The sequence below is a fragment of the Cherax quadricarinatus genome, unplaced genomic scaffold, assembly GCF_038502225.1.
Source record: "Cherax quadricarinatus isolate ZL_2023a unplaced genomic scaffold, ASM3850222v1 Contig68, whole genome shotgun sequence".
NCBI classification, from domain to species: Eukaryota; Metazoa; Arthropoda; class Malacostraca; order Decapoda; family Parastacidae; genus Cherax; species Cherax quadricarinatus.
Genome location: NW_027195094.1, coordinates 228,794 through 246,128, shown reverse-complemented (window position 1 = coordinate 246,128; position 17,335 = coordinate 228,794). Strand labels below are relative to the sequence as shown.

Genomic DNA, 17,335 nt, shown 5'->3' with positions numbered 1-17,335 from the left:
GTCAGTGTCGACCTTCAGTGGGTCAGTGTGTTGACCTTCAGTAGGTCAGTGTTGACCTTCAGTGGGTCAGTGTTGACCTTCAGTGGGTCAGCGTGTTGACCTTCAGTCGAGGGGTCGAGACTCAGCTCCTGGCCCCGCCTCTTCGCTGAATGCTACTAGGTTCTCTCTCTCCCTGCTCCATGAGCTTTATCATACCTCGTCTTAAAGCTATGTATGGTTCCTGCCTACACTACATCGCTCTCCAGACTGTTCCAATTCCTGCCCACTCTATGACTGAAGAACTGCTTCTTAACATCCGTGACTCATCTGAGTCTTCAACTTCCAAGAGTGACCCCTCGTTTCTGTGTCCCCTCTCTGGAACATCTTGTCTCTGTCCACCTTGTCTATTCACGTAGTATTTTGTATGTCGTTATCATGTCTCCCCTGTCCCTCCTGTCCTCCAGTGTCGTCAGGCCGATTTCCCTCAACCTTTCTTCATAGGACATTCCCCTTAGCTCTGGAACTAACTTTGTCGCAAACCTTTGCACTTTCTCTAATTTCTTAACGTGCTTGACCCGGTGCGGGTTCCAAATTGGTGCTGCATACTCCAGTATGGGCCTGACGTACACTGTGTACAGTGTCTTGAAAGATTCCTCACTTAGGTATCGGAATGCTAATCTCAGCTTTGCCAGGCGCCCATATGCTGCAGCAGTTATCTGGTTGATGTCTGCCTCCAGAGACGTGTTCGGTGTTATACTCACACCAAGAACTTTCTCCTTGAGCGAGGTTTGCAGTCTTTGGCCACCTAGCCTATACTCTGTCTGTGGTCTTCTTTGCCCTTCTCCGATCATCATGACTTTGCATTTGGCAGGGTTGAATTCGAGAAGCCAGTTGCTGGACCACATGTCCAGCCTGTCCAGGTCTCTTTGAAGGCCTGCCTGATCCTCATCTGATTTAATTCTCCTCATTAACTTCACATCATCTGCGAACAGAGACACCTCTGAGTCTATCCCTTCCATCATGTCATTCACATATACCAAAAATAGCACTGGTCCTAGGACCGACCCCTGTGGTACCCCGCTCGTCACAGGTGCCCACTGTGATACCTCATCACGTACCATGACTCGTTGTTGCCTCCCTGTCAGGTATTCTCTGATCCATTGAAGTGCCTTTCCCGTTATACGTGCCTGATCCTCTAGTTTCTTCACTAATCTCTTGTGAGGAACTGTGTCGAAGGTCTTCTTGCAGTCCAAGAAGATGCAATCAACCCACCCCTCTCTCTCGTCTCTTACTTCTGTTACTTTTTCATAAAACTCCAGAAGGTTTGTGACATAGGATTTGCCTTCCATGAAACCGTGCTGGTTGTCATTTATACTTTTGTTCCGTTCCAGGTGCTCCACCGCTCTCCTCCTGATAATCTTCTCCATGACTCTGCATACTACACACGTCAGTGACACTGGTCTGTAGTTTTGTGTCTCTTTTCTGTCTCCTTTTTTAAAAATGGGAACTACATTTGCCGTCTTCCATACCTCAGGTAGTTGCCCAGTTTCAAGGGATGTGTTGAAGATTCTAGTTAATGGGACACACAGCATTTCTGCTCCCTCTCTAAGGACCCACGGGGAGATGCCCGGTCCCATTGCCTTTGAGGTATCAAGGTCACTTAGCAGCTTCTTCACCTCCTCTTCAGTTGTGTGTATGTCATCCAGCACTTGTTTGTGTATTCCCTGTTGGTGTTCCCCTCTGTCCTGTCTTCCTAGAGTCCTTCCTAGCTCCACTGTGAATACTTCCTTAAATCTCTTGTTGAGCTCCTCACATACCTCTTGATCGTTTCGTGTGAGTTCCCCATCATCTTTCCTCAGCCTGATCACCTGGTCTTTGACTGTTGTCTTTCTCCTAATGTGGCTATATAGCAGTTTCGGGTCAGAATTGACTTTTGATGCTATGTCGTTTTCATACTGTCGCTGAGCCTCCATCCTTATCTGTGCATACTCGTTTCTGGCTCTTCGACTGATCACCTTATGTTCCTGGGTCCTTTGCCTTCTGTACCTCCTCCATTCTCTAATGAACTTAGGTTTTGCCTCCTTACACCTTCGGGTAAACCAAGGACTCACTTTGGTCTTCCCATTGTTTCTGTTGCCCTTGGGAACAAACCTTTCCTCTGCCTCCTTGCATTTTGTTGTTACATCTCCCATCATTTCGTTCACTGTGTGTGTGTGTGTATTCACCTAATTGTGGTTGCAGGGGTCGAGACTCAGCTCCTGGCCCCGTGTGTGTGTGTGTGTGTGTGTGTGTGTGTGTGTGTGTGTGTGTGTGTGTGTGTGTGTGTGTGTGTGTGTGTGTGTGTGTGTGTGTGTGTGTGTGTGCGTGTGTGTTCACTTATATGTACTCACCTTTACGTGATACCAGGGGTCGATTCACAACTCCTAGCCCCACCTCCCTGCTGATGTAAGGGGGAGAAGGATATCGAAAATGAGACACAGGTCACATTCCACCAGAGTGTGAAGGTTAAGTGATGGTGTTCCCTCCTTGTGTGCCAGTCTGTCTGGGGAAATAGGAAGCGGGCGAGAAAGCTCGGGAGAAGATGGTGGTGGGTGGCGTTTTGCCCGACAAGGGAAAAAAATGTCCTCTGACGCGGGTGAGTTAATGATGCGCTCTGAGGAGCAGCCTCTGGTGTGTCACGCCTGTCCTTCCTTCATTTTTTAAAGATTTATTAAAGTGCTCTAGGATACAAGGGTAGATTAGATAAGGTGAGGTGAGATGAAGTTAGGTTAGGTTAGATTAGGTGAGATTAGGTTAAGTTAGGTTACGTTATGTTACGTTACGTGAGGTTAGGTTACGCTGGGTTAGGTTAGGCGAGTTAGGTTTAGTTACGTGAGGTTAGGTTAGGTGAAATCAGATTAGGTTAGATTACAAAAACCTTTAAAAACTTATATGTAAATTCAAATATGCGTATCCAGGCCCTGGACACAATGGCTGTGACTGAGCAGTAACAGTCACCTTGTACACGATATTTCTCTTGTTTGACGGATCAACGCTGATCTTGGGCCCATTCTGATTAATTAGCTTGACAGGCATCTACTGGACTGGCTCTGTCATTCCTATTCTTGAAGTTGTGATTGGGTTCTATTAGGAAGGAAAAAGAGTGTGCATAAGAATATAAAGATATAAGAATATTAAAGCACTGAAGTAGACTTACTGGCCCGTGCTAGGGAAGTCTAACTTACACCTGAGCCTATTTTTAATATTATCTGGATGAGCGAAAAAATCTCCGGAGTAGCGTAATTGATATGAACACGTAAGATTATGTTCTTAAGTGTTCATATCTATTACGCTACTTGGCAGTTTGTTTTGCTTATCCACAACTCTATTGCCGAGTAAATACATCCCTCTATCCTTCTAAATCTAATTTGTCCTCTATAACGGTTAGATTTTTTTTTCAGGACGTTATTTCCATATACTTCATTTATTGCGGCTTTCCATCGGCACTCTTCATTCATATCCCACATAATTCAAGAGTGCAGTGTCTATTTTCCTCTGAAAGAATTCTGACGATTTCTAATACAAAGGATCAACTTCAGCATCCCTTTATGTACGTGTGCCAGTACATTTATGTCCACTGCGCAGCTGAATCGAAATGAGGCCTGACAAAGATGAATGAAGCTGAAGCATCGGATTCAGGAAAAAATAATCACAGGAAAAAAAGAAGTCAAAGAAAAAAATCAGAGAAAAAATCAAAGAAAAAAAGTCACAAGAAAAAAGGTCACAAGAAAAAAAGTCACAGAAAAAAGTCACAGGAGAAAAAGAACAATACAGACCTAACCTAACACTGAATATACATTTAAATAAAATGTGACTTTTTCTCCCTAGCCAAATTTTGACTTATTTTGTGACCTTTTATTTCCGGACACCGAAATAACACCTGAGGACGTTTATTATAGTATATACTACTTGATTTTCACGCATCATGGCGTGTGTACACAACAGTGTGTGTGTCACTCAATGTGTACACAACGTGCGTGCGTACATACATTTTGTGTGTACATAGTATGCAACCACAATTAGGTGAGTACACACACACACACACACACATAAGAACATCAGAATGGAGGAACTCTGCAGAAGGCCTACTGGCCCATACAAGGCAGATCGTTATTAATACAAGGCAGGATCTTATTACTACAAGGCAGGTCCTTATTAATACAAGGCAGGACCTTATTAACACAAGGCAGGACCTTATTAATACAAGGCAGGACCTTATTAATACAAGGCAGGTCCTTATTAATACAAGGCAGGACCTTATTAATACAAGGCAGGACCTTATTAACACAAGGCAGGACCTTATTAATACAAGGCAGGACCTTATTAATACAAGGCAGCCTTATTAGTACAAGGCAGGTCGTTATTAATACAAGGCAGGTAGTTATTAATACAAGGCAGGTCCTTATTAATACAAGGCAGGACCTTATTAATACAAGGCAGGTCCTTATTAATACAAGGCAGGACTTTATTAATACAAGGCAGGACCTTATTAATACAAGGCAGGTCCTTATTAATACAAGGCAGGTCCTTATTAATACAAGGCAGGACCTTATTAATACAAGGCAGGACCTTATTAATACAAGGCAGGACCTTATTAATACAAGGCAGGACCTTATTAATACAAGGCAGGACCTTATTAATACAAGGCAGGACCTTATTAATACAAGGCAGGACCTTATTAATACAAGGCAGGACCTTATTAATACAAGGCACGTCCTTATTAATACAAGGCAGGTCCTTATTAATACAAGGCAGGACCTTATTAATACAAGGCAGGACCTTATTAATACAAGGCAGGACCTTATTAATACAAGGCAGGACCTTATTAATACAAGGCAGGACCTTATTAATACAAGGCAGGACCTTATTAATACAAGGCAGGTCCTTATTAATACAAGGCAGGTCCTTATTAATACAAGGCAGGTCCTTATTAATACAAGGCAGGTCCTTATTAATACAATGCAGGACCTTATTAATACAAGGCAGGACCTTATTAATACAAGGCAGGACCTTATTAATACAAGGCAGGACCTTATTAATACAAGGCAGGACCTTATTAATACAAGGCAGGTCCTTATTAATACAAGGCAGGTCCTTATTAATACAAGGCAGGACCTTATTAATACAAGGCAGGACCTTATTAATACAAGGCAGAACCTTATTAATACAAGGCAGGTCCTTATTAATACAAGGCAGGTATTTATTAATACAAGGCAGGTCCTTATTAATACAAGGCAGGACCTTATTAATACAAGGCAGGACCTTATTAATACAAGGCAGGACCTTATTAATACAAGGCAGGTCCTTATTAATACAAGGCAGGACCTTATTAATACAAGGCAGGACCTTATTAATACAAGGTAGGACCTTATTAATACAAGGCAGGTCCTTATTAATACAAGGCAGGACCTTATTAATACAAGGCAGGTCCTTATTAATACAAGGCAGGTCCTTATTAATACAAGGCAGGACCTTATTAATACAAGGCAGGTCCTTATTAATACAAGGCAGGACCTTATTAATACAAGGCAGGACCTTATTAATACAAGGCAGGACCTTATTAATACAAGGCAGGACCTTATTAATACAAGGCAGGACCTTATTAATACAAGGCAGGACCTTATTAATACAAGGCAGGTCCTTATTAATACAAGGCAGGTCCTTATTAATACAAGGCAGGACCTTATTAATACAAGGCAGGACCTTATTAATACAAGGCAGGACCTTATTAATACAAGGCAGGTCCTTATTAATACAAGGCAGGTCCTTATTAATACAAGGCAGTGTGATGTAGTCCAGCTGGGCTTGTGAGGTCTCTGGGGAGACCTAATTTAACCAATTATATAGTCACACCTTGCCTTGGCAGACGTCTGTAGCCACGCCCACGTCTGAGGTCTTTTGTTCTTAACAGCGTCAGAGCTCGGCGTCAGGTCGCAACACGTGGTTGTGGAGGGTGCTTGGATCACCATAAAAGCCCAAGGAAGAGCATGATCGGGAGATTGGAGCGGAGCTGCTGCTGGGATGCAGAGCTCCTGAGCAGAGATTCGAGCAGAGCTCTGGCCTGTGAGCAGAGCTGAGCTGGAGAGTCTTGGGAGGAGAGACTGTTGGAGGCATTGGGCAGAGTACTGGCTTGGCGCCGTACTCGTGCTGTGTCGGTCCTGGGACCTGTGGCTTAGTTCCTGTAGTGAACTGTCCTCTGTGCTATATTGTAAGTTACATTTATTTTGGTCAAGTTGATTGTGTTCCCTGTCTCACTGCTTATGTGTACCATCCCATTTATCTAAACCACAATAATGTTCTGTTCCCAAATATATTATTGTACAAAGACGTAATAATAAACTGTGTTTGAGTAGAATAGTAATATTCACTGTCCCCGTTATTTTCTCCATTTATTTATGTTTAGTTAAAGTAGTGAGAGGGTGAGTAGTGTAGTGTGGCAGGTAGGGTAATGAGAGGTGAAGGTGTAGTCACCAGTGACCTCACATTACCTACCTACCTCCGCATACCTCACTCCTACCACCTCGCCTGTCCCCTACCTACTGACTCCCCCCGCTTACCCCCATATTCCCCTAATCATCACCCCCCCCTACATGACAGCAGGTCCTTATTAATACAAGGCAGGACCTTATTAATACAAGGCAGGACCTTATTAATACAAGGCAGGACCTTATTAATACAAGGCAGGTCCTTATTAATACAAGGCAGGACCTTATTAATACAAGGCAGGACCTTATTAATACAAGGTAGGACCTTATTAATACAAGGCAGGACCTTATTAATACAAGGCAGGACCTTATTAATACAAGGCAGGTCCTTATTAATACAAGGCAGGTCCTTATTAATACAAGGCAGGACTTTATTAATACAAGGCAGGACCTTATTAATACAAGGCAGGACCTTATTAATACAAGGCAGGACCTTATTAATACAAGGCAGGACCTTATTAATACAAGGCAGGACCTTATTAATACAAGGCAGGACCTTATTAATACAAGGCAGGACCTTATTAATACAAGGCAGGACCTTATTAATACAAGTCAGGACCTTATTAATACAAGGCAGGACCTTATTAATACAAGGCAGGACCTTATTAATACAAGGCAGGACCTTATTAATACAAGGCAGAGAAGTGAGACACCAGCACAACAATGCTACGGTCAATACCACCTCACTATTTACATTACTGATACCTCGGTGAGGATTCCTTGATATATAATCTCTTTATTTTGATTCACAATAAACAAACACATAAAATACAAGTTAATTAAAGAACAGATAAAGCAGAGATAAAAATACATAGTTTATTATTGTGATTATCGTGGTATTTATGTCTCTCATCACGTGACATAACACCAGCATAAAAGGTATATTTTGAGACTGTTAACCCATGATAACCCACGGGATATATACACCGAGAGGTATATATATCTCAGCTTGGTATAAACCTTGGTAACAGAGACCGACAAACTGGTGTAGAAAGACACGTAAGCAGACACTGGGACATTTTTGTTAGGAAACGTTTCGGTCCTGTCATACACTGCAACACAACATATTCACTCTGCCGGACACTGCAACACAACATATTCACTCTGTCAGACACTGCAACACAACATATTCACTCTGTCAGTGTTCTTGTGTTTTCGTGTTCTTGTGTTCTCGTGTTCTTGTATTCTCGTGTTCTTGTGTTCTCTTGTGTTCTCGTGTTCTTGTGTTCTCGTATTCTCGTGTTCTTGTGTTCTCGTGTTCTTGTGTTCTCGTGTTCTTGTGTTCTCGTGTTCTTGTGTTCTCGTGTTCTTGTGTTCTCGTGTTCTTGTATTCTCGTGTTCTTGTGTTCTCTTGTGTTCTCGTGTTCTTGTGTTCTCGTGTTCTTGTATTCTCGTGTTCTTGTGTTCTCGTGTTCTTGTGTTCTCGTGTTCTTGTGTTCTCGTGTTCTTGTGTTCTCGTGTTCTTGTGTTCTCGTGTTCTTGTGTTCTCGTGTTCTTGTGTTCTCGTGTTCTTGTGTTCTCGTGTTCTTGTATTCTCGTGTTCTTGTGTTCTCGTGTTCTTGTGTTCTCGTGTTCTTGTGTTCTCGTGCTCTTGTGTTCTCTTGTTGTGTTCTCGTGTTCTTGTGTTCTCGTGTTCTTGTATTCTCGTGTTCTTGTGTTCTCGTGTTCTTGTGTTCTCGTGTTCTTGTGTTCTCGTGTTCTTGTATTCTCGTGTTCTTGTGTTCTCGTGTTCTCGTGTTCTTGTGTTCTCGTGTTCTTGTGTTCTCGTGTTCTTGTGTTCTCGTGCTCTTGTGTTCTCTTGTTGTGTTCTCGTGTTCTTGTATTCTCGTGTTCTTGTGTTCTCGTGTTCTTGTGTTCTCTTGTTGTGTTCTCGTGTTCTTGTATTCTCGTGTTCTTGTGTTCTCGTGTTCTTGTGTTCTCGTGTTCTTGTGTTCTCGTGTTCTTGTATTCTCGTGTTCTTGTGTTCTCGTGTTCTTGTGTTCTCGTGTTCTTGTATTCTCGTGTTCTTGTGTTCTCGTGTTCTCGTGTTCTCGTGTTCTTGTGTTCTCGTGTTCTTGTATTCTCTTGTTCTTATGTTCTTGAACTTCGTCTATAAAGACTCTTTCTCTAACTTGTCTCTTCTCATTTATCTTAATGGAATAATTACCACTGCGCTAACCTTCTTAAGACACTGCTTGAAATTTATATTATATACACTGACTTCTAACTTTATTATTAACCTCCTACTTTATTACTAATCTCTCACTTTATTACTAATCTCTCACTTTATTACTAATCTCTCACTTTATTACTAATCTCTCACTTTATTACTAATCTCTCACTTTATTACTAACCTCTCACTTTATTACTAACCTCTCACTTTATTACTAACCTCTCACTTTATTACTAATCTCACTTTATTACTAATCTCTCACTTTATTACTAATCTCTCACTTTATTACTAATCTCTCACTTTATTACTAATCTCTCACTTTATTACTAATCTCTCACTTTATTACTAACCTCTCACTTTATTACTAACCTCTCACTTTATTACTAACCTCTCACTTTATTACTAATCTCACTTTATTACTAATCTCTCACTTTATTACTAATCTCTCACTTTATTACTAATCTCTCACTTTATTACTAATCGCTCTTTATTACTACCCTCTCACTTTATTACTAACCTCTCACTTTATTACTAACCTCTCACTTTATTACTAATCTCTCACTTTATTACTAATCTCTCACTTTATTACTAATCTCTCAGTTTATTACTGATCTCTCAGTTTATTACTAATCTCTCACTTTATTACTAATCTCTCACTTTATTACTAATCTCTCACTTTATTACTAATCTCTCACTTTATTACTAATCTCTCACTTCATTACTAATCTCTCACTTTATTACTAACCTCTCACTTTATTACTAATCTCTCACTTTATTACTAACCTCACACTTTATTACTAATCTCTCACTTTATTACTAATCTCTCACTTTAATACTAATCTCCCACTTTATTACTAATCTCTCTTTATTACTAATCTCTCACTTTATTACTAATCTCTCACTTTATTACTAATCTCTCACTTCATTACTAATCTCTCACTTTATTACTAACCTCTCACTTTATTGCTAATATCTCACGTTATTACTAATCTCTCACTTTATTACTAATCTCTCACTTTATTACTAATCTCTCACTTTATTACTAATCTCTCACTTTATTACTAAACTCTCACTTTATTACTAATCTCTCACTTTATTACTAATCTCTCACTTTATTACTAATCTCCCACTTTATTTCTAACCTCTCACTTTATTACTAATCTCCCACTTTATTACTAATCTCTCACTTTATTACTAATCTCCCACTTTATTACTAATCTCTCACTTTATTACTAATCTCCCACTTTATTACTAATCTCTCACTTTATTACTAATCTCCCACTTTATTACTAATCTCCCACTTTATTACTAATCTCTCACTTTATTATTAACCTCTCACTTTATTACTAACCTCTCACTTTATTACTAATCTCTCACTTTATTACTAATCTCTCACTTTATTACTAATCTCTCACTTTATTACTAATCTCCCACTTTATTACTAATCTCCCACTTTATTACTAATCTCTCACTTTATTATTAACCTCTCACTTTATTACTAATCTCTCACTTTATTACTAATCTCCCACTTTATTACTAATCTCCCACTTTATTATTAACCTCTCACTTTATTACTAATCTCTCACTTTATTACTAACCTCTCACTTTATTACTAATCTCTCACTTTATTACTAACCTTTCACTTTATTACTAACCTCTCACTTTATTACTAATCTCTCACTTTATTACTAACCTTTCACTTTATTACTACCCTCTCACTTTATTACTACCCTCACACTTTATTGCTACCCTCTCACTTTATTACTACCCTCTCACTTTATTACTAACCTCTCACTTTATTACTAACCTCTCACTTTATTACTACCCTCTCACTTTATTACTAACCTCTCACTTTATTACTAACCTCTCACTTTATTACTACCCTCTCACTTTATTACTAATCTCTCACTTTATTACTACCCTCACACTTTATTGCTACCCTCTCACTTTATTACTACCCTCTCACTTTATTACTAACCTCTCACTTTATTACTACCCTCTCACTTTATTACTAACCTCTCACTTTATTACTAACCTCTCACTTTATTACTACCCTCTCACTTTATTACTAATCTCTCACTTTATTACTACCCTCACACTTTATTGCTACCCTCTCACTTTATTACTACCCTCTCACTTTATTACTAACCTCTCACTTTATTACTAACCTCTCACTTTATTACTAACCTCTCACTTTATTACTAACCTCTCACTTTATTACTACCCTCTCACTTTATTACTAACCTCTCACTTTATTACTAACCTCTCACTTTATTACTAACCTCTCACTTTATTACTAACCTCTCACTTTATTACTAACCTCTCACTTTATTACTAACCTCTCACTTTATTACTAACATCTCACTTTATTGTTAACCTCTCACTTTATTACTAACCTCTCACTTTATTACTAACCTCTCACTTTATTACTAACATCTCACTTTATTACTAACCTCTCACTTTATTACTAACCTCTCACTTTATTACTAACCTCTCACTTTATTACTAACCTCTCACTTTATTACTAACCTCTCACTTTATTACTAACATCTCACTTTATTGTTAACCTCTCACTTTATTACTAACCTCTCACTTTATTACTAACCTCTCACTTTATTACTAACATCTCACTTTATTGTTAACCTCTCACTTTATTACTAACCTCTCACTTTATTACTAACCACTCACTTTATTACTAACCTCTCACTTTATTACTAACCTCTCACTTTATTACTAACCTCTCACTTTATTACTAACCTCTCACTTTATTGTTAACCACTCACTTTATTACTAACCTCTCACTTTATTGTTAACCACTCACTTTATTACTAACCTCTCACTTTATTACTAACCTCTCACTTTATTACTAACCTCTCACTTTATTGTTAACCACTCACTTTATTACTAACCTCTCACTTTATTACTAACCTCTCACTTTATTACTAACCTCTCACTTTATTGTTAACCACTCACTTTATTACTAACCTCTCACTTTATTACTAACCTCTCACTTTATTACTAACCTCTCACTTTATTGTTAACCACTCACTTTATTACTAACCTCTCACTTTATTGTTAACCACTCACTTTATTACTAACCACTCACTTTATTACTAACCTCTCACTTTATTGTTAACCACTCACTTTATTACTAACCTCTCACTTTATTGTTAACCACTCACTTTATTACTAACCTCTCACTTTATTACTAACCTCTCACTTTATTACTAACCTCTCACTTTATTGTTAACCACTCACTTTATTACTAACCTCTCACTTTATTACTAACCTCTCACTTTATTACTAACCTCTCACTTTATTGTTAACCACTCACTTTATTACTAACCTCTCACTTTATTGTTAACCACTCACTTTATTACTAACCTCTCACTTTATTACTAACCTCTCACTTTATTACTAACCTCTCACTTTATTGTTAACCACTCACTTTATTACTAACCTCTCACTTTATTACTAACCTCTCACTTTATTACTAACCTCTCACTTTATTGTTAACCACTCACTTTATTACTAAGCTCTCACTTTATTACTAACCTCTCACTTTATTACTAACCTCTCACTTTATTGTTAACCACTCACTTTATTACTAACCTCTCACTTTATTACTAACCTCTCACTTTATTGTTAACCACTCACTTTATTACTAACCTCTCACTTTATTGTTAACCACTCACTTTATTACTAACCTCTCACTTTATTGTTAACCACTCACTTTATTACTAACCTCTCACTTTATTACTAACCTCTCACTTTATTGTTAACCACTCACTTTATTACTAACCTCTCACTTTATTGTTAACCACTCACTTTATTACTAACCTCTCACTTTATTACTAACCTCTCACTTTATTACTAACCTCTCACTTTATTACTAACCTCTCACTTTATTACTAACCTCTCACTTTATTGTTAACCACTCACTTTATTACTAACCTCTCACTTTATTGTTAACCACTCACTTTATTACTAACCTCTCACTTTATTGTTAACCACTCACTTTATTACTAACCTCTCACTTTATTGTTAACCACTCACTTTATTACTAACCTCTCACTTTATTGTTAACCACTCACTTTATTACTAACCTCTCACTTTATTACTAACCTCTCACTTTATTACTAACCTCTCACTTTATTGTTAACCACTCACTTTATTACTAACCTCTCACTTTATTGTTAACCACTCACTTTATTACTAACCTCTCACTTTATTGTTAACCACTCACTTTATTACTAACCTCTCACTTTATTACTAACCTCTCACTTTATTACTAACCTCTCACTTTATTGTTAACCACTCACTTTATTACTAACCTCTCACTTTATTGTTAACCACTCACTTTATTACTAACCTCTCACTTTATTGTTAACCACTCACTTTATTACTAACCTCTCACTTTATTGTTAACCACTCACTTTATTACTAACCTCTCACTTTATTGTTAACCACTCACTTTATTACTAACCTCTCACTTTATTGTTAACCACTCACTTTATTACTAACCTCTCACTTTATTACTAACCTCTCACTTTATTACTAACCCATCACTTTATTGTTAACCACTCACTTTATTACTAACCTCTCACTTTATTACTAACCTCTCACTTTATTGTTAACCACTCACTTTATTACTAACCCATCACTTTATTACTAACCTCTCACTTTATTACTAACCTCTCACTTTATTGTTAACCACTCACTTTATTACTAACCTCTCACTTTATTACTAACCTCTCACTTTATTACTAACCTCTCACTTTATTGTTAACCACTCACTTTATTACTAACCTCTCACTTTATTGTTAACCACTCACTTTATTACTAACCTCTCACTTTATTACTAACCTCTCACTTTATTACTAACCTCTCACTTTATTGTTAACCACTCACTTTATTACTAACCTCTCACTTTATTACTAACCTCTCACTTTATTACTAACCTCTCACTTTATTGTTAACCACTCACTTTATTACTAACCTCTCACTTTATTGTTAACCACTCACTTTATTACTAACCTCTCACTTTATTACTAACCTCTCACTTTATTACTAACCTCTCACTTTATTGTTAACCACTCACTTTATTACTAACCTCTCACTTTATTGTTAACCACTCACTTTATTACTAACCTCTCACTTTATTGTTAACCACTCACTTTATTGTTAACCACTCACTTTATTGTTAACCTCTCACTTTATTACTAACCTCTCACTTTATTACTAACCTCTCACTTTATTAACTTCTCACTTCATTATTTACCTCTCATTTTATTTCTTTGAGTGCATGAATTATTTATTCCCAGCTGATGTGTTTACTGCAGAAATAAAATTTGCTGAATACACCCTCATGGTGTTGTGTGCTAGTCGACTTAAGAACGGGATATATACACGTTTCAATGCCATTTGTGTGTTGGTCGACTCAAAACCTGAATTTATACACGTCTGAACGTCATTTTAGGCCATCCAGGGTAGTAAAATGAGGATCCCAGGGATGGAACCAGGGTTGTTAATATTTTTAATAGAAGAGTCGTGGTTCATGTGACGGATGGGACCAGTCAGCATGTGCATTATTCTGTTCTGTGTTTGCCGTTCAGCTTACTGAGGCCATAAAACAATGGACTATATGAAAGTTTTGAATTGGAAATAGGGTAGTCGATGAGTGGAACAGTTTGCCTGGTAGGGTTATTGAAGCTAAAACCTTGGGTAGCTTCAAATTTAGGTTGGATAAATACATTAGTGGCCCGGTGGCCTGGTGGCCTGGTGGCTAAAGCTGCCGCTTCACACACGGAGGGCCCGGGTTCGATTCCCGGCGGGTGGAAGAATTCGACACGTTTCCTTACACCTGTTGTCCTGTTCACCTAGCAGCAAATAGGTACCTGGGTGTTAGTCGACTGGTGTGGGTCGCATCCTGGGGGACAAGATTAAGGACCCCAATGGAAATAAGTTAGACAGTCCTCGATGACGCACTGACTTTCTTGGGTTATCCTGGGCGGCTAACCCTTCGGGGTTAAAAATCCGAACGAAATCTTATCTTATCTTAGAGGGGTTGGATCTGAGTGGAACTTGTTCCTTGGGTAGCATTGAAAATGGGTCGGGCAAATATTTTTGTTAACTGGGTTTAGTACACAAATAAGCCACACATAGGAGAGAGGAGCTTACGACGACGTTTCTATCCGACTAGGACCGAGAAGAACCTGCCTAGTATGGGCCAATAGGCCTGCGGCACTGTTCTTCCATTCTTGTGTTCTTAATGTATATGCTGACTACACCTATCTCTCACCTCAGCCATGATTCTTTTTTTTTTTTTTCTTAATGCTACCCTGACCTCACTTTCCTGACCTCACCCCCCCCCCACCTCTTGACCGTAACTCAGTAACCTCGGCTCTGGACCTTTCCCTGTGACCCACATTTAACCTCTCCTATGACCTCCCATTTGACCTCAGACTGCTCGTTTGCCTTATAATGCAGTGTATGTATGGTGTGCTTTCTGTATTCTCGATAAAATCCAGTCCTGGGCGAAACGTAGCAGTAAAATGCTTCCCTAGAAAATTATAAACTCTGCCATCACACAGCAACCTACTATTACTACTACTATTGCTGCTGCTACTACCACCATTACTACTACTACTACTACTGTTGCTACTGCTACTGCTACTACTACTACTGTTACTATTACTACTACCACCACCTGCCACATGGGTCTGTTGGACCACTCATTCACCTAGTATCATTCATAACGGCTTGACAAAGTTCCTGGAGAGCGAAACGTTGCCACAATAAAATGTCACAAATTAATGCGGTTTATCCCCTGCACAAGACAACGTTCAGCATCACTGACTATAATGTTCAGAATTACTAGCAATAATGTTCAGCATCATTAGCCATAATGTTCAGCATCATTAGCCATAACGTTCAGCATCATTAGCCATAATGTTCAGCATCATTAGCCATAATGTTCAGCATCATTAGCCATAATGTTCTGCATCAAATCATCATAATTTGGTCAGATAAGGTCAAGAGTATTATCCGGTGTGGTCGCTTCTTTTGCTTGTTTAAGGTGAATTAATCAGAATCTTGACACTGTTCGTACCTCGATACTCATCTGAACTTTTCTAAGCCATTTATTCCATGATTGAGACACTTACGCAAAGCAGAAAGGTGTAAACTCTCCCTCTCCTTACACCTTTCTGCTTTGTATTGGACTGATGAAGCCACTGTGTGGCGAAACGTTTCTTCAATAAAGATTCCCATATGTTGCATAAGTGTCTCAATCTTCAACTTGTCGGTTTTTTAAACCATTTATCACATTTATTCCATGTTTGTCAGACATAGCAAGTGTCATGTGGGTTTTCGAAAACGTGGATAGGGTAAGAATACTCACGTAGGCTGGTAGTACGTATAATATAACGGAAAGTGTGGGAAAGCGCCAACAGCCGTCCTGCCTCTCTCTGCTCCCTAGCCTGACTGACCCACCAGTGCCTATGTGTGAGGGGGTGTTTGAAATCCTGCTATGGTCAGCAGCAATATGAATACAGTCAGTGATTCACGCAGAGACGGTTGGTAGTGAGTCATCTACTGGTACACTGGTTACTGGTAACTGGTTACTAGGAACTGTTACTACTACTGAGACAAGATTCATTTATCAACTTGTCGGTTTTCTAAGCCATTTATTCTATTTTCCCAGAAACTTTCTTCTGTTATTGCATTAAGAACATAAGAATGGAGGAAGACTGTAGGGGGCCTACTGGCCCATACTTAGCAGGTCCTTCTCAAACCCAACCACTCCCACTTACACTGAATTTTACGAAGATGGATTGATTACATTATCTGAAGAAACTTACTGTGTAGGCGAAACGTTCCATCAATAAAGAAACCCAACTGTTGTACACGTGTCTTTATCTTCAACTACACCAACATTGTTTTTCCCATTTATGGAAATCGCCAAAAAAAAATGTTTTGTTGACGCTTTTTTTTATAAGACAAACATGCAGGTTCGTCTCAAATTCGGTCCATATCGGAGCGAAACGTTGTCATAAGCTTCTCTCTCCTACGTGGGGGTGATTTGTGTATTGCTCAGTGTAAATGAGAGAATTCTTATGACAAGACACCACCCACACGCCGCCAACTTTGAGCTCGTGTCGAATAAGGCTACATAATAATCCCTATTTTACTGCCAGGGTAGTCTGTATTATGATGAGAGTAAGACACATGTGCAACATCTGGGTATCTTTATTGTAGGTGTTTCGCCATCCAGTGGCTTTATCAATACAAATTCCAGGACATAACTTGAAGACAGTAGAACTATGTACAGAAGATGAGGTAATCAGTCCCTCAACCTAGGAGTAGGTGCGAACAGCACCATAGTCGTGGAGATTCTCTTTATCAATACAAATTCCAGGACATAACTTGAAGACAGTAGAACTATGTACAGAAGATGAGGTAATCAGTCCCTCAACCTAGGAGTAGGTGCGAACAGCACCATGTGTCTTACTCTCATCTTGTCGGTATTATATACCATTCGTAGTCTGTATTATGTAGCAGAGGCTGAAGGTCTGATTACCTCCTCTTTTGTATATAGTTCTACAATCTTCCCATTATGTTCTTGAATTTGTACTGATAAAGCCACTGCATGCCGAAACGTCTACAATGTGTCTAAATT

The 17,335-nt window shown here is 38.9% G+C and overlaps 1 protein-coding gene across 4 annotated transcripts in view; it reads left to right on the top strand.

The window, feature by feature from the left end:
- Window positions 1-17,335, top strand: part of LOC128688204 (facilitated trehalose transporter Tret1-like) — a 133,140-nt gene that overhangs the window by 57,664 nt on the left and 58,141 nt on the right. Inside the window, exon 2 of one of the 4 annotated variants that reach the window (XM_070079993.1) lies at window positions 1,371-1,438. The exons of the other annotated variants lie outside the window; for them this stretch is intronic. The gene's annotated coding sequence lies outside the window, so the exon portion shown is untranslated. The remainder of the gene's footprint in view (window positions 1-1,370; window positions 1,439-17,335) is intronic. 4 annotated transcript variants of the gene reach the window in all.